The 23,514-nt window shown below is 46.9% G+C and overlaps 1 protein-coding gene, 1 long non-coding RNA gene and 2 other non-coding genes across 5 annotated transcripts in view; all 4 read left to right on the top strand.

Annotated features, from left to right (window-relative positions):
• Positions 1 to 15,894: 15,894 nt before the first annotated feature.
• Positions 15,895 to 18,911, top strand: LOC103882919. Its single transcript, XR_644900.4, has 3 exons — positions 15,895 to 16,021; positions 17,722 to 17,754; positions 18,440 to 18,911. It is a non-coding gene; the product is annotated as an uncharacterized LOC103882919 (long non-coding RNA).
• On the top strand, positions 17,278 to 17,482 carry LOC116272086. The gene has a single exon (XR_004180804.1). It is a non-coding gene; the product is annotated as a small nucleolar RNA SNORA73 family (small nucleolar RNA).
• Positions 18,169 to 18,372, top strand: LOC116272087. The gene has a single exon (XR_004180805.1). It is a non-coding gene; the product is annotated as a small nucleolar RNA SNORA73 family (small nucleolar RNA).
• A 181-nt stretch (positions 18,912 to 19,092) lies between the features above and the next one.
• The window catches only part of RCC1 (regulator of chromosome condensation 1), a 33,854-nt gene continuing 29,432 nt past the window's right edge, over positions 19,093 to 23,514 (top strand). The window contains exon 1 of one of the 2 annotated variants that reach the window (XM_009203170.4): positions 19,093 to 19,772. The gene's annotated coding sequence lies outside the window, so the exon portion shown is untranslated. The remainder of the gene's footprint in view (positions 19,773 to 23,514) is intronic. The other variant, XM_009203178.4, reaches the window with a different exon arrangement.

Genomic DNA, 23,514 nt, shown 5'->3' on the forward strand with positions numbered 1-23,514 from the left:
TGGCCCACTGCTCCCCTCTTGTTCTCAGTGCTCTTTGCCCTCTCCTGCTGCGTGCTTCCTCTTCACTCCAGTGCTGATCCTCCTGCTGACTCACTCTGGCAGCTTCCACCTCACCCACCCCTCTTCCACACTATAGCCAGTATGGTTGGTGCTGGGGCATTGACTCAGCCCCCCTACTTTCTGCATTTATAATAGATATTAATACGATTTCCTAAAACAGAAGGTTTTGTTGCTTTCTTTGAATTTGTATTGAAAACCATATGGTCTCACTGTTTTGCTTCAATTCCTATCCACACTATAAATGGAAGAAAAAAAATTAATAGTTTCTGTTTAATCTGATGAATGTGGCTTTTTTCCCTTCACTTTAATGTTCAAGAAGTTGTGGCTATTTCACAGATTTCTTCTGATTTATTCTGTGGGTCCCTGTTATTTGTCCTGTATATAATCTTTCAGTACATTTTCATCCTTTCATATCCACATAAGACTTGCTGAAGAATCAGAATATCAGTTCAAAACAAAACCTAGGCCAGGCATGGTGGCTCTCGTTTGTAATTTCAGCACTTTGGGAGGCCAAGGTGGGAAGATCACGAGGTCAGGAGTTTGAGACCAGCCTGGCCAACATGGTAAAACCCCATCTCTACCAAAAATACAAAAATTAGCCAGGTGTGGTGGCAGGCACCTGTAATCCCAACTACTCAGGACGCTGAGGCAGGAGAGTCACTTGAACCCAGGAGGTGGAGGTTGCAGTGAGCCAAGATCACACAACTGCACTTCAGCCTAGTCAACAGAGCAAGACTCCATCTCAAAAAAACAAAAGAAAGAAAGAAAGAATGCTGGATCCATATCTCCTTGAAGTTCTATTGTTATTGTTGTTGTTGGGTTTTTTTTTTTTTTGAGATGGAGTTTTGCTCTCATTGCCCAGGCTGAAGTGCAATGGTGCGATCTTGGCTCACCACATCCTCTGCCTCCCAGGTTCAAGCGATTCTCCTGCCTCAGCCTCTCGAACAGCTGGGATTACAGGCATGTACCACCACGCCCGGCTAATTTTGTATTTTTAGTAGAGATGGGGTTTCTCCATGTTAGTCAGCCTGGTCTCAAACTCCCGACCTCAGGTGATCCACCCGGCCTCCCAAAGTGCTGGGATTACAGGCATGAGCCACCGTGCCCAGCCTTCCTTGAAGCATTTTGTTTGGTTTTGATTTGTTTTGTTTTTGGAGATAGGGTCTCACTCTGTCACCCATGCTGGAGTGCAGTGGCACAATCTTGGCTCAGAGCAACCTCTGCCTCCCAGGCTCAAGTGATCCTCCCACTTCATTCTAAGTAGCTGGGACTACAGGCACGTGCCACCACAGCCAGCTCATTTTTGTGTTGTTTTATTTTTTTTTTGAGACGGAGGTCTCGGGCTTCTGTCGCTTCAGGCTGAGTGCAGTGGCCGGATCTCAGCTCACTGCAAGCTCTGCCTCCGGTTTACGCCATTCTTCCTGCCTCAGCCTCCCGAGTAGCTGGGACTACAGGCCCACCACATCAGCCTCGGGTTTTTTGTATTTTGCAGAGATCGGGTTTCACTGTGTTAGCCAGGATGGTCTCATCTCCTGACCTCGCGGATCTCGCCTGCCCCGGCCTCCCAAAGTGCTGGGATTTCTCAGGATCTGAGCCACACCAAGCACCGGCCTTTGTGTTGTTTTAGAGATGAGGTTTTGCAATGTTGCCCAGGCTGATCTTGAACACCTGGGCTCAAGGACTCTGCCCATTGTGGCCTCCCAAAGTTCTGAGGTTGAAAGTGTGAGTCATCGTGCCCAGCCTCCTTGAAGTTTACTAACACTTGGGATAACTGAGGGAAAAGAAGTGACAATTCCACTCAGTCTATTAGAGGTCTGGATATAAGGTAGCCACACGATAACTCTAACTTAACTTCTTCTAAACATTCTATCTTATTGATTTAGAGACTGTCTTCTGCCAGCATTTTTTGTGGCTTGAGATGATATTTTTGAACCCTTCTCTCACTACCTTTCTTACCTTTAACGTGCCAAGCTTGAAACAGGATTTGATTTCCTGAGCTACTTGTTCGCCTTCTATGCGTCACCAAGTAATCTGGTTCATCTTTCATCTCATTCATGTTCTTTTCAAGTGAAACAAGACATTTTGGGGGTCAAGTCTCTGGGTGTTTATTTTGTTTTTATGTATATAAAAATGGATTTTATGTTCCCTTTCCTTACCAACTTATATGGAAACTCAGAATCATAATGTAAAGAAATGAAAGCCTGGTGTATTGTACTTCAAGATGCCTCCCTGATGTATAGAATCTCCTTGTAAAATAAATAATTGCATTGTATATCATTTTTCCCATCAATATTAATTATTAAATATTTTAGAATTTTTAAATACCAACTATACTATTCTGGTGTAAGGTATTTTCTTTTACATTACACTCTATCACAAAAGATTAAACCCAGCTTAAAAATGATATGTAGGCCAGGCATGGTGGCTCACACCTGTAATCCCAGCATTTTGGGAGGCCGAGGCGGGCGGATCACAAGGTCAGGAGATCGAGACCATCCTGGCTAACACAGTGAAACGCCATCTCTACTAAAAATACAAAAAAACTGGGCGTGGTGGTAGGTACCTGTAGTCCCAGCTACTCGGGAGCCTGAGGCAGCAGAATGGCATGAACCCGGGAGGTGGAGTTTGCATTGAGCTAAGGTCGCACCACTGCACTCCTGCCTGGGTGACAGAGCAAGACTCTGCCTCAAAAAAAAAAAGGTAAGTTATTTCTAATGTCCCAAAATGAGAAATGGATGAGGAAGAGAAAAATAGTAGTGAGGACATTAAATGTAGCCAGAGGTGAGGGTCATTCATGTTTATTTCTGTCAGTGCACAAATACGGAGAAAGAATAGGCTACAGACTAGAGCCGACTATGAACCCCGTATGTACCAGACACTTGATCCTATTTAGCCCACTGCAGCCTGTTTGGTAAGTGATAGTATACTCATTTCACCAATTAGGAAACTGAGATTAAATTGCTTCCCCAAGTTCAAAACAAATTATGTAATCTTCTAATATATTCAAGGACAAGCACTTGCATGCCAATCAACTGCCCCTATGAAAATTTACTCTAGGCCGGGTGCGGTGGCTCACACCTGTAATCCCAGCACTTTGGGAGGCCAAGAGGATCACCTGAGGTCGGGAGTTTGAGACCAGCCTGACCAACAGGCAGAAACCCCATCTCTACTAAAAATACAAAATTAGCCGGGCGTGGTGGCACATGCCTGTAATCCCAGTTACTCGGGAGGCTAAGGCAGGAGAATCGCTTGAACCTGGGAGGCGGAGGTTGCAGTGCACCGAGAACCATTGCATTCCAGCCTGGGCAAAAAGAACAAAACTCCGTCCCAAAAAAAAAAAAAAAAGAACTTATATTAACCACATATAACGACCCCCCAAGATGACATCACAAAAGGACACTTAGTACTTTTTCTTTTTTTTTTTTCCTCAGGACGGAGTCTTGCTCTGTCACCCAGGCTGGAGTGTGGTGGCATGATCTTGGCTCACCACAACCTCTGCCTCCCGGATTCAAGCGATTCTCCTACCTCAGCCTCCCGAGTAGCTGGGAATACAGGCATCTGCCACCACCCCCGGCTAATTTTTTATATTTTTAGTACAGATGGGGTTTCACCGTGTTGGCCAGGCTGGTCTCGAACTCCTGACCTCAGGTGATCCATCCGCCTCAGGCTCCCAAAGTGCTGGGACTACAGGCATCAGCCACCACACTGGACCCAGGACACTTAGTACTTCATGTTATCTTTTCCAGCAAGCAGCCCAGTTTCAGTCCAGGTGGCCTCAGCAATGACTCACTTCTACTTGTCCCTTAAGAGACTGGCCATGTTTAGTGCACTACCGTTTACCAAGAGTTAAACCATGAGTCAGAACTCCTTGTGTCCACCTGCTCCCGGATTGTCCTTCTACTAGCCCTCTAAAGAAGCCTCAAATTGCTATTGCCCTTTTGAGTTAAATTGTCTCAAGAAAGCTGTTTTGAAGATGAAGATTGCCCAGTGTTTGCCAAAATGATGAATGAATTTTGGGTCTCTGTGGATTTCTATAACTATCCCCCAAGAAAAGGCAGGTCCAGCCTGGTGCAGTGGTGCACACTTGTAGTCCCAGCAGCTTGGAAAGTTGAGGTGGAAGGATCACTTGAGCCCAGGAGTTCAATACCAGCCTGGGCAACATAGACCCTATCTCTTGAAAAAAGAGGAGGGGCAAGTCCAATGGATACTGAATAGGCAGAGAATGAAATAGTAAGCATAAACAGATGACAATGTGCAACAAAGAAAATCCTAGCCCTGAAGCCAAAACACAGCCAGCACCACTGTTTCAACGTTCTATTCCATTTCAGCCCTAGGAGGCATGAAGGGAAAACCAGGAATGACCAGCAACCCAGACCTCTTGCTCCATCTGTCGTTTTGTGTGGATATTGTTAATTTCTTCCTGAAAGAATTTTGCCTCCTGTGTAGAACATAGACGTCATCTGACAGGAACAAATAGCTATAATGTTCCTTCATCTGGCACTGAGAACACACAGTCCTCAGTGAGGATTGTGGGAGGGGGAGCATTAAATAAATTATTTAGTGCTTACCTCCTTCCTACCCTCCCCCACAACAAAGACACAATCTTCCTGTGACCCCAATTTCTCTTCAATCTATTACCCTCTTTCCTGCTTTTCCTATACTCCCTTCACAAAATCTATTCCAATGTTAAACAACCCAAGTTCCCAGGCCAGGCAGCTGAGCTAAATGACTGACAGAGGAAGAACTAGTGATGGAGATATAAACTGAACAGGCTTCTTGGCCTTGCTTCATAACCTCTGGTCTGTGCACGTTGTTTTCCCTATCTAAGGCCATATTCACTCAGCTCATTAAAATCTAAATGAAATCCAAACCAATATGGCTTTCCTGTGGTAACCAGGGATTTTTCAGTTAACTGCCACTTCCAAAGGCCTTCAGTTATTGCACTTGGCTGCTTTGCAACATTTGGTGCTTTGGGCAATGTCCTAGTCCTCAAAACTCTTCTTCCTTGGCTTCTGAGGCACCACTGTCTTCTGGTTCTCCTTCCCTGACTGACCTTTCTTTGTGCTGCTGGCTTCTTCCTTGAACACCATTTAAATGCTGGGTTTTCGGCCAGGTGTGGTGGCTCACGCCTGTAATCCCAGCACTTTGGGAGGCCGAGGCAGGTGGTTCACCTGAAGTCAGGAGTTTGAGACCAACCTGGCCAACATGGTGAAACCCCATCTCTACTAAAACTACAAAAAAATTAGCTAGGCATGGTGGCAATGTGCTTGTAGTGCCAGCTACTAGGGAGGCTGAGGCATGAGAATTGCTTGAACCCGGGAGGTGGAGGTTGCAGTGAGCCAAGATCACAACACTGCACTCCAGCCTGGGTGACAGTGAGACTCCATCCAAAAATAAATAAATAAAATAAATAAATGCTGTGTTTTACCGGGTGTGGTGGCTCATGCCTGTGATCCTAGCACTTTCGGAGGACAAGATTGGCAGATTGCTTGAGGCCAGGAGTTCAAGACCAGCCTGGGCAGTATAGTGAGACTCCATCTCTATCAAAAATTTAAAAAACTAGCCGAGCACAGTGGTGTATGCTTCTAGTTCCAGTTACTCAGAAGAGGCTGAGGTGAGAGAATCATTTCAGCCCGGGTGGCCCAGGCTGCAGTGAGTCCTGATCATGCCACTGCATTCCAACCTCAACAACAGAGCGATATCTTATCTCAAAATAAAATAAATGCTGGGTTTCATGTCCTCCCATCACTCTCCTCATTCTTCCAAGATGACTTTAGCCACCACCCTAATTCTGACAACTTCTACATCTTTTATCACCAACTCACATTTCTTACAGGAACCCCAACCCCATATATCTAATTGCTCTTTGGACTTATATACAACCAGATGTTACTCAGGTAACTCATATATACTCCAATGTGGACGTTACTCCTCCCCCACTGCCCGTGTTTCCACTTATCAAGGCTAGAGACCATAGTATATTCAGTCTCCTAAGCCTAGTATCTTCAAGTTCCTCTCTTACCTTGCAATTCCAGTGGGATGAGAAACCCTACGTCAGAAATGTCTTTTTTTTTTTTTTTTTTTGAGATAGGTTACTGCTCTGTTGCCCAGGCTGGAGTGCAGTGGCATGATCACAACTCACTGCAGCCTCAATCTCCTTGGCTCAGGTGATCCTCACACCTCATAAGTAGCTGGGATTACAGGCATGCGCCACCACACTCAGCTAACTTTTTAAAAAATTTTTTGTAGGCCGAGTGCGGTGGCTCATGCCTGTAATCCCAGCACTTTGGAAGGTCAAGGTGGGCGGATCACGCGGTCAGGAGTTCGAGACCAGTCTGGCCAATATGGTAAAACCCCGTCTCTACTGAAAATACAAAAATTAGCGAGGCATGGTGACACTCACCTGCAGTCCCAGCTACTCGGGAGGCTGAGGCAGAAGAATTGCTTGAACCCAGGAGGCAGAGAATGCAGTGAGCTGAGATGGCGCCACTGCACTCTAGCCTGGCTGACAGAGCAGATTCCATCTCAAAAAAAAAAAAAAAAAAAAAAAGTTGTAGAGATGGGGTCTCTCTCCATGTTGCCCAGGCTGATCCTGAACTCCTTGGCCTCAAGCGATTCTCCCTCCTCAGCCCCGCAAAATGCTGAGATTACAGGCGTGAGACACCACGGCTGGCCAGAAATATCTTGATTCTTATATCTCTTCTCACCTTGTTTACCATCTGAGTTCAAAGGCAACATAATTTAATGGGACTTTATGACATCCTCCCCACCAGTCTCTCCCATCTATCCTCCTATTTTGCCACTAGAGTTACCTCTCTAAAATACAAACATGGGCTGGGTGTAATCCCAGCACTTTGGTAGGCCGAGGCGGGTGGATCACTTAAGATCAGGAGCTCGGCCGGGCGCGGTGGCTCAAGCCTGTAATCCCAGCACTTTGGGAGGCCGAGACGGGCGGATCACGAGGTCAGGAGATCGAGACCATCCTGGCTAACACACTGAAACCCCGTCTCTACTAAAAATACAAAAACTTAGCCGGGCGAGGTGGCGGGCGCCTGTAGTCCCAGCTACTCGGGAGGCTGAGGCAGGAGAATGGCGTAAACCCGGGAGGCGGAGCTTGCAGTGAGCTGAGATCCGGCCACTGCACTCCAGCCTGGGCGACAGAGCGAGACTCCGTCTCAAAAAAAAAAAAAAAAAAAGATCAGGAGCTCAAGACCAGCCTGGCCAACATGGTGAAATCCTGTCTCTAATAAAAATACAAAAATTAGGTAGGCATGGTGGCTGGTGCCTGTAATCCCAGCTACTTGGGAGGCTGAAGCAGGAGAAACACTTGAACCGGGAGGCAGAGGTTGCAGTGAGCCGAGACTGCACCATAGCACTCCAGCCTGGACAAAAAGAGCAAAACTCAGTGTCAAAAAATAAAAAATAAAATAAATATTTAAAAATTTAAAAAAAAATAAAATGCAGGCCAGGCATGGTGGCTCATGCCTGTAATCCTAGCACTTTGGGAGGCTGAGGCGGGCAGATCACTTGAGGTCAGGAGTTCGAGACCAGCCTGGCAAACATGGTGAAACCCTGGTCATGGTGCCAAGCGCCTATAGTCCCAGCTACTTGTGAGGCTGAGGCACAAGAATCATTTAAACCTGGAAGGCAGAGGTTGCAGTGAGCTGAGATTGCGGCACTGCATTCCAGCTTGGGTGACAAAGTGAGACTCTGTCTCAAAAATAAAAATAAATAAATAAAATAAAATAAAATGCAAACCTGGTCAGAGCAAACTTTTACTTCGAAATTTATTGGCCCCCCAGTTACCTGCAGGATGAACTTTATTTATTTAGTTAGTTGGTTAGTTTTGTTTATTTTGAGATGGAGTCTCACTGTGTCACCCAGGCTAGAGTGCAGTGGTGCCATCTTGGCTCACTGCAACCTCCGCCTCCCAGGTTCAGGCAATACTTCTGCCTAAGACTCCCAAGTAGCTGGGACTACAGGCTCACACCACCACACCTGGCTGTTTGTTTTTTTTTTTGAGACGAAATCTCACTCTGTCACCCAGGCTAGAGTGCAGTGGCGCAATCTCGGCTCACTACAACCTCCGCCTCCCGGGTTCAAGCAATTCTCCTGCCTCAGCCTCCCGAGTAGCTGGGACTACAGGCTTGCGCCACCACGCCCAGCTAATTTTTGTATTTTTTTAGTAGAGACAGGATTTCACAATATTGGCCAGGCTGGTCTCGAACTCTTGACCTCGTGATCTGCCTGCCTCGGCCTCCCAAAGTTCTGGGATTACAGGCATGAGCCACCACACCCAGTCACACCCGGCTAATTTTTTTATATTTTTAGTAGAGACGAGGTTTCACCATATTGGCCAGGCTGGTCTCAAAGTCCTGACCTTGTGATCTGCCCGCCTGGGCCTCTGAAAGTGCAGGGATTACAGGCATGAGCCACCGTGCCCAGCCTTTTTTCTTTCTTTCTTTCTTTCTTTTTTTCTTTTTTTGGTGTGTGTGACAGAATTTTGCTCATCACCCAGGCTGGAGTGCAGTGGTACAGTCTCGGCTCACTGCAACATCTGCCTCCCAGTTCAAACAACTCTCTTGCCTCAGCCTCTCGAGTACCTGGGATTATGGGTGCCCACCACCACACCCAGCTAATTTTTGTAATTTTAGTAGAGACAGGGTTTCACCATGTTGGTCAGGCTGGTCTCAAACTCCTGACCTCAGGTGATTCGCCTGCCTTGGCCTCCCAAAGTGCTGGGATGACAGGTGTGAGGCACCGCGCTGGGCCTCCAGGATAAATTTTAAACTCCTTGGCTTGGGCTACAAGATATTTTGTAATTCATCTCTTGCCTATTTCCCAAACTCATGGAAAGTCCAACAGTTCTACCTTTACATTCCTCACTGAGCTGACCTCTTACTCTTCCCGGGAGACCACAGGCCTTCCTTTGCACCTGGTAGTTCCTCAGCATGAAATACTGTCATCATCCACACTCCACCCCTTTACTAATCCCATAAGTTTTATCTATTTTATTTATTTATGTATTTTGTTTTTGTTTGTTTGTTTGTTTTGAGATAGAATATTGCTCTGTCGCCCAGGCAGGAGTGCAGTGGTGAGATCTCAGCTCACTATAAACTCCGCTTCCTGGGTTAATGCGATTCTCCTGCCTCAACCTCCCGAGTAGCTGGGATTACAGGTGCGTACCACCACACCTGGCTATTTTGTTATTTGTAGTAGAGACGGGGTTTCACCATGTTGGCCAGGCTGGTCATGAGTCTTGGCCTCACGTGATCCACCCACCTCGACCTCCCAAAGTGCTGGGAGTATAGGCGTGAGCCACCACACCCATTCGAATCCCATAAATTTTAGCTCCCCAGTGAAACTTTCTCTGCCTTTAACAAATTATTCAGTGTCTATGTCCTTTGTTTCAGAATACTTTATCCATGTCGGTTTTCATCAAGTACTGGTATAATTTCCTGTCATGTGTATTTCTCCCACTGTGAGTTTGCAAGGACAGAAACAGTGTTTCATTTCAGAATCTCCAGTGTCTAACACTGCACATAGCAAGTAATAAGTAATATTCATTAAGTAAATGTTGAATAAATGATTAAAATTGAATTCTGATAATGTGGCCAAAGAAGTAGAATTATTAGTCTTCTTTCCTCTAAAACTACTGCTTCTTGGGCGGGCGCGTGGCTCACATCTGTAATCCCAGCACTTTGGGAGGCCAAGGCAGGTGGATCACTTGAGGACAGGAGTTCCAGAGTTCCAGACCAGACTGGCCAACATGGTGAAACCCCGTCTCTACTAAAAGTACAAAAATTAGCCGGACGTGGTGGCACGTGCCTGTAATCCCAGCTACTCGGTAGGCGGAGGCAGGAGAATCGCATTAACTCAGGAAGCGGAGTTTATAGTGAGCTGAGATCTCACCACTGCACTCCAGCCTAAGCGACAGAGTGAGACCCCAACTCAAAAAAAAAAAAAAAAAAATTTGTCCGGCATGGTGGTGGGCACCTGTAATCCCAGCTACTTGGGGGCTGAGGCAGGAGAATAGCTTGAACCTGAGAGGTGGAGGTTGCAGTGAGCCGAGATCATGCCATTGCACGCCAGCCTGGGCAACAAGAGCGAAACTCCGTCTCAAAAAAAATAAATAAAAATAAATAAAATAAAACAACAATCTAACCGGGTGCGGTAGCCCACGCCTGTAATTCCAGCACTTTAGGAGGCCAAGGCGGGCACATTGCTTGAGCTCCAGAGTTCGAGATCAGCCTGGCCAACATGGTGAAACCCCGTCTCTACTAAAAACACAAAAATTGGGCCGGGCGCGGTGGCTCAAGCCTGTAATCCCAGCACTTTGGGAGGCAGAGACGGGAGGATCACAAGGTCAGCAGATCGAGACCATCCTACAATACCGTGAAACCCCCTGGCCTCTACTAAAAATACAAAACTGGCTAGGCTGATGGCTCGAGCCTGTAGTCCCAGCTCGAGGCTGAGGCAGGAGAATGGCGTAACCCGAGGCGGAGCTTGCAGAGCTGAGATCCGCCACTGCACTCCAGCCTGGCGACAGGACCGTGACTGGCCTCAAAACAGCCGGGCGCTGCGGCTCAAGCCTGTAATCCCAGCACTTTGCAGGCAGACGGGCGGATCACAAGGTCAGGAGATCGAGACCATCCTGGCTAACACGGTGAAACCCCGCTCTCTACTAAAATATACAAAAAACTAGCCGGGCGAGGTGTGGCGGTCGCCTGTAGTTCCAGCCACCCGGAGGCATGGTGGAGAATGGTTCCGGAGGCGAAATGTGGCGGTGCCGAAGATCCCGTCACCGTACTCCAGCCTGCCATGAGCAAGACCTCGCCTCAAAAAACAAAAACAAAAAAACAAAAAAAAAAACAAAAAAAAATTAGCCGGCGAGGTGGCGGGCGCCAGGGATCCCGCTGCTCAGAGGCTGAGGCAGGAGAATGGCGAACCCGAGCAAGCTTGCAGTGAGCTGGAGATCCGCCACTGCACTTCCAGCCCAGCGACAGAGTCGGGAAACCCACTTCAAAAAAAAAAAACAAATAAAAACACACAAAATTAGCCAGTTGTAGTGGTGGGCACCTGTAATCCCAGCTACTTGGGAGGCTGAGACAGGAGAATCACTTGAACCCGGGAAGCAGAGGTTGCATAAACTGAGATTGCACCACTGCACTCCAGCCTGGGTGACAAAGCTAGACTCCATCTCAAAAATAATAATAATAGCTGGGCACAGTGGCTCAGGCCTGTAATCCCAGCACTTTGAGAGGCAGAGGCGGGCGGATCACTTGAGGTCGGAAGTTTGAGACCAGCCTTACCAACATGGAGAAACCCCATCTCTACTAAAAATACAAAATTAGCCAGGCATGGTGGTGCATGCCTGTAATCCCAGCTACTCAGGAGGCTAAGGCAGGAGAATCGCTTGAACCCAGGAGGTGGAGGTTGTAGTAAGCCGAGATCGCACCACTGCATTCTAGCCTGGGCAACAACATGGAAACTCCATCTCAAAAAACAATAATAATAATCCCACTACATGTTTACATTAATAATATATTTTAAATTTTTTTAACCAATTTCTCTAGGAACTTGAATTAATATATAAATTTTTTTTTTCTTCCAAGACGGAGTCTTGCTCTGTTGCCCAGAACTGGAGTGCAATGGTGTGATCTTGGCTCACTGCAACCTCCGCCTCCCAGGTTCAAGCAATTCTCCTGCCTCAGCCTCCCAAGTAGCTGGGATTAAAGCCGTGCCCCATCATGCCCAGCTAATTTTTGTACTTTTAGTAGAGACAGAGGGTCACCATGTTGGCCAGGCTGGTTTCGATTACAGGCATGAGCCACCACGCCCACCAGAAATGTATCTTTATGGAAAAAAAAAGTTTTCCAAAAATAATTAGTGAGAACAGTGGTACTGTTTTACATTTTTTACAAATCTCTTGAATGTTTGGTTTAATAGAATCCAGTTCAATTCTCATATCTGCACCTACATTCAATCTGTTATTATGTGTTGTTTTGTTTGAGTATATAGTTAGAATATATGACTTTGGTTTAAGCCAGGTGCAGTGGCTCACACCAGTAGTCCCAGCTCCTTGGGAGACTGAAACAGGAGGACTGCTTGAGACCAGGGCTTTAAGGGTGCAGTGTACTATAATTGCTGCAGTGCAGTCTAACCTGGGTGACAAAATGAGACCCTGTCTCTAAAAAAAATTGTAATAGGCTGGGCGCGGTGGCTCACGCCTGTAATCCCAGCACTTTGGGAGGCCAAGAGGGGTAGATCACCTGAGTTTGGGAGTTTGAGACCAGCCTGACCAACATGGAGAAACCCCATCTCTACTGAATATACAAAATTAGCCGGGCATGGTGGCACGTGCCTGTAATCCCAGCTACTCGGGAGGCTGAGGCAGGAGAATCACTTGAACCCGAGAGGCGGAGGTTGTGGTGAGCCGAGATCACACCATTGCACTCCAGCCTGGGCAACAAGAGCAAAACTCCGTCTCAAAAAAAAAAAAAAAAATTAATAAAAAGACTTTGGTTTCAGTCTCACATGGATATGTAGTTGGAAAAGATGTCAGCCATTCTTTCAAGTTAAATGTTATTCCGTGAAAAATGTGGCTCTTTCAGCTTATAACTCACATTAGTTCCTAGAGAAATCCCCCGTACTGTATGCAGTGTTCTATGTGTGCTTCTCACTTTATCATGCAGACTATTAAAGAGGCAGATATTTAAATGTTGACAGTTAGTAAAACTAATGATTTGTATTTCCCAATCAAGAATATTCTTAGCCAGGTGCGGTGGCTCACTCCTGTAATCCCAGCACTTTGGCAGGCTGAGGCAGGCGGATCACAAGGTCAGGAGATGGAGACCATCCTGGCTAACATGGTGAAACCCCGTCTCTACTAAAAATACAAAAAAAATTAGCCGGGCTTGGTGGCGGGCGCCTGTAGTCCCAGCTACTTGGTAGGCTGAGGCAGGAGAATGGTGTGAACCCGGAAGGCAGAGCTTGCAATGAGCCAAGATGGCGCCACTGCACTCCAGCCTGGGCGACAGAGCGAGACTCCGTCTCAAAAAAAAAAAAAAAATCTTAACTTTTTCACTGATATCGTGATTTTTGTTAATTGATTTTGAGATTTTGTGATGATACCTACCAGTACACATTGGTGACAGGCCCTTGAATTGTGCTAGGGCACAAGCAGTTTTACCCACTGTTGTTTTTTAAAATTAATTAGTTAATTCGTTTATTTTTAAAATGGGGCCTCACTATGTTGCCCAAGCTGTTGAAATCTGGAGCTCAAGCAATCCTCCCACCTCACCCTCCTGAATAGCTAGGATTGCAGGCCCATGCCACCATGCCTGCTACCACTGTTTTTTACATCATTTTTTATCAACTAAGCAAAAAAGGTAAATAAAGTCTGAGTATTATTATCAAATAGTTCTGACCTTATGAACCTCCCAAAAGGTCTCAGGAACCCTGTGGTCTGCTGATCACACTTTAAGAACCACTGCTCTGGGCCTGCTTCACATCTTAAAATCTGGATAATTATACCAATGTCTTAGAATTGCTGTGATAGTAAGTAATTTGCGTAATAAAGCATTCAGAACAAAATCTAATGTGTAGGAGGAACACCATAAACGTTACTACTCAAGATAGCCCAGCTATAATAGCTCTGTCCGTCTAGCCAACGTTTTTTCACCTTACACCATACTAAAAATTCCATCATATTTGCAACATTTCACATGTATATATATCGTAAGCATTCTTTACTTGCCTACTTCATATTGGGAGGGTTTTGTCTGTGGGGAAAAGAAAGAGATCAGCCTGTTACTGTGTCTATATAGAAAGAAGTAGACATAAGAGACTCCATTTTGTTCTGTATTTGAGATGCTGTTAATCTGTGACCCTACCCCCAACCTTGTCCTTGCGAGAGACATGTGCTGTGGTAACTCAAGGTTTAATGGATTTTGGGCGTGCAGGGTGTGTCTTTGTTCCTAGAAAAGCTAGGTATTGTCCAAGGTTTATTCCCATGTGATAGGATGAAAAAATGTTGCTAAAATGTTTATCTCAAGGCACAGGATTTTCCTTTAAACTTATTCATGTCACAGAGATCCTTGTTCTTATGTCTTACTGCTAATTTCCTCCCTAAAAACGATCCTATTGTCCTGCCACTCCCTTATCTTTAAGATGGTAAAGATAATTATCTATAAATACTAAGGGAACTCAGAGGCCGGTGCCGGCATGGGTCCTCTGTAAGCTGAGCGCCGGTCCCCTGGGCCCCCGCTTTTCTTTCTCTATACTTTGTCTCTGTGTCTTATTTCTTTTCTCAAGTCTCTCGTTCCACCTAACGAGAAACACCCACAGGTGTGGAGGGGCAGGCCACCCCTTCATTTGTCTGTGTGGTAAAATATACGTACAAATTGCCATTTTAACTAGTTTAAAATGTATAGGGGGCCAGGCGCCGTGGCTCAAGCCGGTAACCCCAGCACTTTGGGAGGCCGAGGCGCATCACTTCAGGTCAGGAGTTTGAGAGCAGCCTGGCCAACATGGTGAAACCCCGTCTCTGCTAAAAATACAAAAATTAACCTAGCACGGTGGCAGGCACCTGTACTCCCAGCTACTCAGGAGGCTGAGTCAGGAGAATCGCTTGAACCCAGAAGGCGGAGGTTGCAGTGAGCCGAGATGGCCCCACTGCACTCCAGCCTGGGTGACAGAGCAAAACTCCATCTCAAAAAAAAAAAAAGTGGCCGGGCGCGGTGGCTCAAGCCTGTAATCCCAGCACTTTGGGAGGCCGAGACGGGTGGATCACGAGGTCAGGAGATCGAGACCATCCTGGCTAACACGGTGAAACCCCGTCTCTACTAAGAAATACAAAAAAGTAGCCGGGCGAGGTGGCGGGCGCCTGTAGTCCCAGCTACTCGGGAGGCTGAGGCCGGAGAATGGCGTGAACCCAGGAGGCGGAGCTTGCAGTGAGCTGAGATCCGGCCACTGCACTCTAGCCTGGGCGACAGAGCGAGACTCCATCTCAAAAAAAAAAAAAAAAGTATAGAGCAGTGCTTTTAAGCACATTCCTTCACACTGTTGTGCAAAGGAGTTTATTTTTTAGTTTTATTTATTTTTATCCGCGCCAGGCCTGGTGTTTTTTATTTTTATCTGATTCGTCTAGGGGCACTTTCATCCTATTTACCCTCACATTTATCAAATTATTTCTTTCACAGGTCAGAGGGTAGATTCAATTCCTTTTGATACTCCGTATTTCTCTATATGTTTTTCAATTCTGCATTCTTATTATTCCAACGTTTTACTTATTTATTTATTTGGAGACAGAGTCTCGCTCTGTCGACCAGGATGGAAAGCCCTGGCGCGATCTCGGTTCACTGCAACCACGGCCTCCCAGGTTCAAACGATTCTCATGCCTCAGCCTCCCGAGTAGCCGGGACTGGAATTTGGCGGCACCACGCCCGGCTTCTGTTTTGTATTTTTTGTAAAGACTGGATTTCGCCACGCTGCTCAGGCTGGTCTCGAACTTCTGGCCTCAAACGATCCGCCCCTCACGGCCTTCAGAAGTGCTGTAATCACAGGCGTGAGCCACCGCGTTCGGCTCTTCCAAAAATTTTTTGGCCAGTTTATCTACGGGCATATCCTACAGACTGGGTCCAATGATTGCAACAGAAGTAAACGTCCTCTGTAGCTACATACCTACAAACCTATTTCTGTAACGTACATTCCCCAGCAAGGTCCCGCGCGAAGGCTCCACTACCGCGAGAGGCCTCCGAGCCAGGAAAGTGTGAGACTCAATCTGCAGTAGATTCCCAGCAGCCTCCGCGAGTTTCTGATTCTCTAACTGCGCATGCTCCTGCGCACGCGCACTATACATTCCATGACTTCCGGGCACTTCGTAAGGTTTAAATAAGGATGCTTTGCGTTCACTCGGCCTTTTGGAGACAAGATTCGCGATCGTCTTTTCTTCGGCTTGGTAAGTGTTACCAGATGCCTGCCGTCGGAGTTGTGGGTCTAATACCGTGAATCAGCAGCCGGGCTTCCGTAGGAACATATAGTATTTTATTTATTTATGTATTTATTTTTTTGAGACGGAGTCTCGGTTTGTCACGCAGGCTGGGCTGCAGTGGCAGGATCTTGGCTCGGTGCAATCTCCGCCTGCCGGGTTCAAGCGATTCTCGTGCCTCACCCTCCCCAGCACCTGGGATTCAGGCACGCGCCACCACGCCCGGCCAATTTTTGTATTCTTAGTAGAGACAGGGTTTCGCTATACTGGTCAGGCTGGTTTTGAACTCCTGATCTCCGGTGATCCACAGGCCTCGACCTTCCAAAGTGCTAGGATTACAGGCGTGAGCCACCACGCCTGGCCGAGAATCATGTAATTTAAAACTATATATGGATGTCGTAGGCGGCATCCGTCCCAACTAATGTACGCGTTAGAAGGGCCTGGGCCAGAAGTGGGCCATGGAGACCTCGGGACCTGCAGGGCTGCCACCCGACCCGCTGAGTCTCTGAATCTGAAGGTGAACCGCCACCACCATTGTTTATCTTACTGCCTCTCAGTATGCACATTGTCGTTCTCAATGGAATTGCACAGTTTTATTCCGGATCCTTACTTGCCTTTAAGAATTTTCTCAATTTTTTTTTTTTTCTTGATCGCGACCCCTAACTGGGCTCAAGCAATTCTCCTGCCTCAGCCTCCCGAGTAGCTGGGACTACAGGCGTGTACCACCATGCCCGGCTTATTTTTACATACCTAGTAGAGACGGGATTTAACCATGTTGACCGGTCTCCAACTCCTTACCTTGCGGTCCTCCACGCCCGGCCTAAGATTTTCATAGTTTCGAAGCATACTGTTCGTAATTCTCTCGTACTTTTGTGAGTTGGGTCATTTTTATTTTTACTTTTTTAGGATTACAGGCGTGAGCCACCGTGCCTGTCCGATTTGGGGGTAATTTAACGAGTCCGCGTGTTTGATTTGAATTTAGGATAGCTGGGCCTAATTGTTGTCTTTGCTTCTGCCATACCTTCCGCATGGTACTAACCGCCTATTAAAAAGTAATCAGAATAGCTGAATATGACATGTTACCCGTCTAGAAAACGATTTTTTTTAACACCCCACTGTGGACACGGTGGAAACTCGTTTGCGTTCTTGTTTAAGATCTGTAGTGACATGAATGGATGAAATTGTTTCCTATTGGATTCTGTAAACTTACGCATTACACTGATTGTCCAACGTGGATACACCCGGGAGGTCACTCTCCCCGGGCTCTGTCCAAGTGGCGTAGGGGAGCATAGGGCTCTGCCCCGTGATGTACAATCCCTTTCCACAACGTTGGAGATAAAGCTGGGCCTTGAGTCTGCGCCTGCATATTCCTACAGCTTCCCAGAGTCCTGTGGACAATGACTGGGGAGACAAACCATGCAGGAAACAACCTTCTAGAGCACTGAATCTGGATTGAAGTCTTAATACGTGTTTAAGAAAAATTGGCTAAAAAGTAGCCAGGCATGATGATAGGTAGCTGGAGGCAGGAGAATCGCTGGAGCCCAGGAGTTCAAGGCTGCAATGACCTATGATTGTGCCACTGCACTCCAACCCCAGGCTATACCGTGAGGCCCCTCACTGAAAAAGATTAGTGTTTTGCTGTACTAATAGATTAATACCTTGTTTTGCAGGATTTGTTAAGGATTCCAAGTAACTCTTACTTGGTAAGTAAATTTAATTGTTTTTGGCTTATCAGCTCTTTTGTCAGTGATTTCTGTGATGGAAGCAGATTGAAGAGACCTTTATTTTAGTTGGTCAGGATTTACCTCTGAGGCATTGAATCATTCTCAGAGCAATACTTTTGTTTGATACACCCAAATGTAAACTTTGCTGCATTTTTGTAGGCATGTTGACATAACTTCAACATACACTCTAATGTAAAAATTGCTTTTTTTAATCAGCTGATTAAAAGTGTGCAATGTAGTAAAAGTTAACCTAGTGTGAACTGTAGGAAGCCTAATTGGCTTTGTCTACATCTGTAGTCTGAGCTGAGAAAAAGATTCTAGCCCTTGAAAATACTGTGGGTGATTAGCAATATTGGATTTATCAGTTACTCCAATTCCTCACTAATGAGCATTCCAACGTGGATACCCTGGGAGGTCACTCTCCCCAGGCTCTGTCCAAGTGGCCTACGGGAGCTTAGGGCTCTGCCCCATGATGTACAGTCCCTTTCCACAACGTTGAAGATGAAGCTGGGCGTTATGTCTGCGCCTGCATATTCCTACAGCTTCCCAGAGTCCTGTGGACAATGACTGGGGAGACAAACCATGCAGGAAACATGTCCAGTGTACTAGATTTTAAGTTGAAGTAGGATCTTCAGGAGTCTAATCGTTATTTCTTTTCTTTTAGGAAAGAAGACAGTCTGCAGTTAACACTTCAGCATTGATGTTTAATTTTGGGGTCCTTTATATAGTAGGGAGAGTAGGTAAACCGATTTTTTTTTTAACAGGGAGGTTTGGACAGTCTTTGGCAGACTTAGCAAAAGATTGGGGTGCGTTTCATACCTCTTTGAGACAGTCTTGCTCTGTCGCCCAGGCTGGAGTGCAGTGCCGAAATCTTGGCTGCAACCTCAGCCTCCCAAGTAGTTGGGATTGCAGGCGTAAGCCGCCACACCTGGCCCTCTTTTAAGAGTCTGCTGCTGTTTTGTATTAAAGACTTCGGAATTTGGCATTTGGTTAGGAATGCACCTTCTTTCACCTCATTCATACCTTAAGAACCAGAGAAGAGGCCGGGCGCGGTGGCTCAAGCCTGTAATCCCAGCACTTTGGGAGGCCGAGATGGGCGGATCACGAGGTCAGGAGTTCGAGACCATCCTGGCTAACATGGTGAAACCCCGTCTCTACTAAAAAATACAAAAAACTAGCCGGGCGAGGTGGTGGGCGCCTGTAGTCCCAGCTACTCGGGAGGCTGAGGCAGGAGAATGGCGTAAAAACCCGGGAGGCGGAGCTTGCAATGAGCTGAGATCCGGCCACTGCACTCCAGCCTGGGCGACACAGCGAGACTCCGTCTCAAAAAAAAAAAAAAAAAAGAACCAGAGAAGTGACTCTGCTTGGCCTTACGCCAGATTCCAGAAGGCACACAGTGTTGGTGGGTGTTTTAAAAGTCCTTGAGTATTTTGCTTTTGTGTGATTTCTAATGTATTTGTAATGTACCTAACAAATTGCTTAATCTGCTTTGTTAATGTATTAAAATAAATATGGCTGTACATGTTTGTGGTTCATTTTTATGTGGAGATGGCTGTGGTGACATCAGCCAAGAATCTGAATGGTACTGCTGAAGGAAACTAGCATGATAGCTTCAGTTCTAAAGGCCCTGAAACCTAGTCTCAGGTGGATCCCCCTTGGGTTCACTTTATATTGGCAGGTTATTGGGAAAATGGTTATTAGGTCCTGACCAATAGGACCATCAGTCTGGGTTGAGTGCAAGATGAGTTGTTAGACCAATCCTTTAGCTTCCCGCAATGTAGTGGAGGAAAATCAATGGTAGCAATGGGAGATTGTGGTATCCCTAGCTGAGTTGTATGAGCCTTTGCTACCTGGTGCACCTCAGCCTGAAGATTGCTAGAATTGCTTGCCTCATGACATGAGTCATAATGGGAACTTTGTCAAGCCCCCTACACTGGCTGCCAACATAAATATTCAGTACCCTGAAGGATGGGAAGTAATGGGGAATCATCTAGAAGGTAAAGTCTATCTGCTGGCATAGGGGAGGTGGGACAGCCATTAAGCCATTTGGAAGTTGATGGGACAGGTTTGAAGGAGGTGGGTGAGATTGGAGTTTGGTGGACTAGAGCTTGCTTGTCAGGGTGTTCAGGGCAGGACTGGTCTGAGAATGGAAGCTAGTTACTAGCTAGGATTGTGGGGGAATACACAGCTTGATTTTTCTTAGAAGCAGAGTGTAGTGAGGCAGTGTTGAAGAGGGCATCTTAAATGCAGCCGGGCTTGGTGGCTCACCCCTGTAATCCCAGCACTTAGACGGAGGCAGGTGGATCACAACATCTAGATACCCTGACCGACAAGGTGAAACCCTGTCTCTACTAAAAATACAAAAATACCCGGACATGGTGGTGTGTGCCTGTAGGGGCGCTGAGGCAGGAGAAATGCTGGAACCCAGGAGGTGGAGGTGGTAGCGGGCTGAGAGCGCCACTGTGCTCCAGCCTGGTGACAGTCTCAAGGCATCTTCCTAAACCAGTTGCATTTGCACTTACCTGTGCCAGGCACTGTTCTAGGTAAGCACTTAGCACATTAGTGCTGAGGGGGGCTTTAATACAGCATATTCCCATGGGGAAACCCAGGAACCAAAAGGCTAATCCAAGTCCACAACCAGAAGTGGCACCTCTGCAGAAACAGGCATCAAGTTCCCTGCTCAGGAAGAAGCCAGATAGTCAGTCCCATCCATCTGTGTATGCCCAGTCCCGTTCGTGTCCTGAGTAAGGTTTTTTTCTGAACCAGTGACTTTAGTATGTTTTCAATTCATATTCTCAGGTGGAGTTCAGTAACTGCAGTGCTGGGCAGGAAATGAGAATTTCTCTTGACCTACAAGGTACAGCTGAAGCAAAGCTGTCAGTAGGTGTTCAGATCCCACTCTGCTGAATTTCAGCTTGCAATACCCCTTTAGACTTTCCAAACAGGCACTCTGGCCTTGTTCTTTGTGTAGGCAGACAGTATTGGTTGCCCATCTTAGGAGTCCCAGACCACCCGGATTTGAATCCTGATCCCACCACTTGCTGTTTGAGGCTCTGGGTGAGTTACTTAGCCCCTGTGCCTCAATTTCGTGTCACAAAATGAGAATGATAAACTACCTCGTGCAGTTGTAATAAGGACAAAGGAGTTTATATCTGTGAAAAGCTTCTTAGGCTCTCTAGGTGGAGTGCAGTGGCATGATTTCTCTTTTTTTTTTTTTTTTTTTTGAGACGGAGTTCTTGTCTGTCGCCCAGGCTGGGAGGCAGCAGTGGCCTCTGATCTTAGTCACTGCAAGCTCCGCCTCCCCGGTTCACGCCATTCTCCTGCCTCAGCCTCCCGAGTAGCTGGGACTACATGCGCCTGCCACCTTGCCTGGCTAGGTTTTTTTTTGTATTTCTTAGTAGAGACGGGGTTTCACCATGTCAGCCAGGATGGTCTCGATCTCCTGACCTTGTGATCCGCCCGTCTTGGCCTCCCAACATTCTTTTCTGACTTCTCAGGAACCAAGGATACAGTATCCAATTCCAATTTTTTTTTTTTTTAAGACAGTCTCGCTTTGTCGCCCAGGCTGGAGTGCAGTGGCATGATCTCGGCTCACTGCAAGCTCCACCTCCTGGGTTCATGCCATTCTCCTGCCTCAGTCTCCCCAGCAGCTGGGACTACAGGCACACGCCGCCACGCCCAGCTATTGTATTTTTAGTAGAGACAGGGTTTCACCATGTTAGCCAGGATGGTCTTGATCTCCTGACCTTGTGATCTGCCCGCCTCAGCCTCCCAAAGTGCTGGGATTACAGGCGTGAGCCACTGCGCTTGGCCTTATTTTTTATTTCGCCACCGAGTCTCACTCTGTCTCCAGGAGGGAGTACGATGGAGCCATCTTGACTTGCAACCTCCGCCTCCCAGGTTCCAGCAATTCTCCCACCTCAGCCTCCCAAGTAGCTGGGATTACAGGCGTACACCACCATGCCCAGCTAATGTTTTTTGTATTTTTTAGTAGAGACGGGAGTTTCACCATGTTGGCCAGGCTGGTCTCGATCTCTTGACCTCAAGTGATCCGCCTGCCTCGGCATCTCAAAGTGTTGAGATTACAGGCGTGAGCCACTGCCCCTAGCCTCAAGGCTGATCTTTTTTTTTTTGAGATGGAGTCTTTCTCTGTCTCCCAGGCTGGAGTGCAATGGCATGATCTGGGCTCACTGCTACCTCTGTATCCTGGGTTCAAATGATTCTCCTGCCTCAGCCTCCCAAGTGGCTGGGATTACAAGCGCCTGCACCACACCCAGCTGATTTTTGTGTTTTTTTAGTAGAGACAGGGTTTCGCCATGTTGGCCAGGCTGGGCTCAAACTCCTGACCTCAGGTTATCCACCCGCCTCGGCCTCCCAAAGTACTGGGATTACAGGCGTGAGCCACCATGCCTGGCCAGCTAATTTTTGTATTTGTAGTAGAGACAGGGTTTCACCATGTTGGCCAGGCTGGTCTCAAACTCCTGACCTCAGGTGATCCGCCCGCCTCGGCCTCCCAAAGTGTTGAGATTACAGGCGTGAGCCACAGTGCCTGGCTGTCCTTGCTAGTTTCATACCTACTTCGCTCTATCATTTATTGAGAGGGATATTGAAATCTCCAACTGTAATTGTGGATTTTTATATTTCTCCTAGCAGTTCTATAAGTTTTTGCTTCATGTATTTTGCTTCATGTATTTTGAAGTTCTGTTATTAGTTGTATATAGTTATACAACTATGTTTTAGATATTGTCTCTTGATTGATTGACTCCTTTAAATACTCCGCTGTAAAATCTACTTTGTCTCCCACTCCAGCTTTTTTTTTTCTTAATCTCACAAAATGGTGAAGTAGGCTTTGTTTCTATTTTTTAATAATAAACTGAAATTCAGAAAACTTTAGCAATTTGCTCATAGCTGCATACCTCCATCTTTCTTTTCTTTTCTTTTTTTTTTTTTCGAGACGGAGTCTCACAGCTCGGGCTACAGGTGCATGCCTCCATGCCCGGCTAATTTTTTGTATTTTTAGTAGAGACAGGGTTTCACCGTGTTAGCCAGGATGGTCTCCATCTCCTGCCCTCGTGATCCGCCCGCCTCAGCCTCCCAAAGTGCTGTGATTACAGGCGTGAGCCACCACGCCCGGCCTCTTTTTTTTTTTAGACAAGAGTCTCACTCTTGGCCGGGCGCGGTGGCTCAAGCCTGTAATCCCAGCACTTTGGGAGGCCGAGACGGGCGGATCACGAGGTCAGGAGATCGAGACCATCCTGGCTAACACAGTGAAACCCCGTCTCTACTAAAAAATACAAAAAAAATAGCCGGGCGAGGTGGCAGGCGCCTGTAGTCCCAGCTATAGGGAGGCTGAGGCAGGAGAATGGCGTAAACCTGGGAGGCGGAGCTTGCAGTGAGCTGAGATCCGGCCACTGCACTCCAGCCTGGGCGACAGTGCGAGACTCCCTCTCAAAAAAAAAAAAAAAGAGTCTCACTCTCACCAAAGCCAGAGTGAAGTTGCACAATCTCACCTCACTGCAGCTTCTGCCTCCAGAGTAGCTGGAATTACAGTCACACACCACCATGCCCAGCTAATTTTTTCGTATTTTTAGTAGAGACGGGGTTTCACCATGTTGGCCAGGCTAGTCATCAACTCCTGGCCTCAAGTGATCCACCTGCCTCAGCCTCCCAAACTGCTGGGTTCACAGGCGTGAGCCACCACAGCTGGCCACCAGCTTTCTTTTGACTAGTGTTACAATA

This window comes from Papio anubis, chromosome 1, assembly GCF_008728515.1.
Source record: "Papio anubis isolate 15944 chromosome 1, Panubis1.0, whole genome shotgun sequence".
Classification (NCBI taxonomy): domain Eukaryota; kingdom Metazoa; phylum Chordata; class Mammalia; order Primates; family Cercopithecidae; genus Papio; species Papio anubis.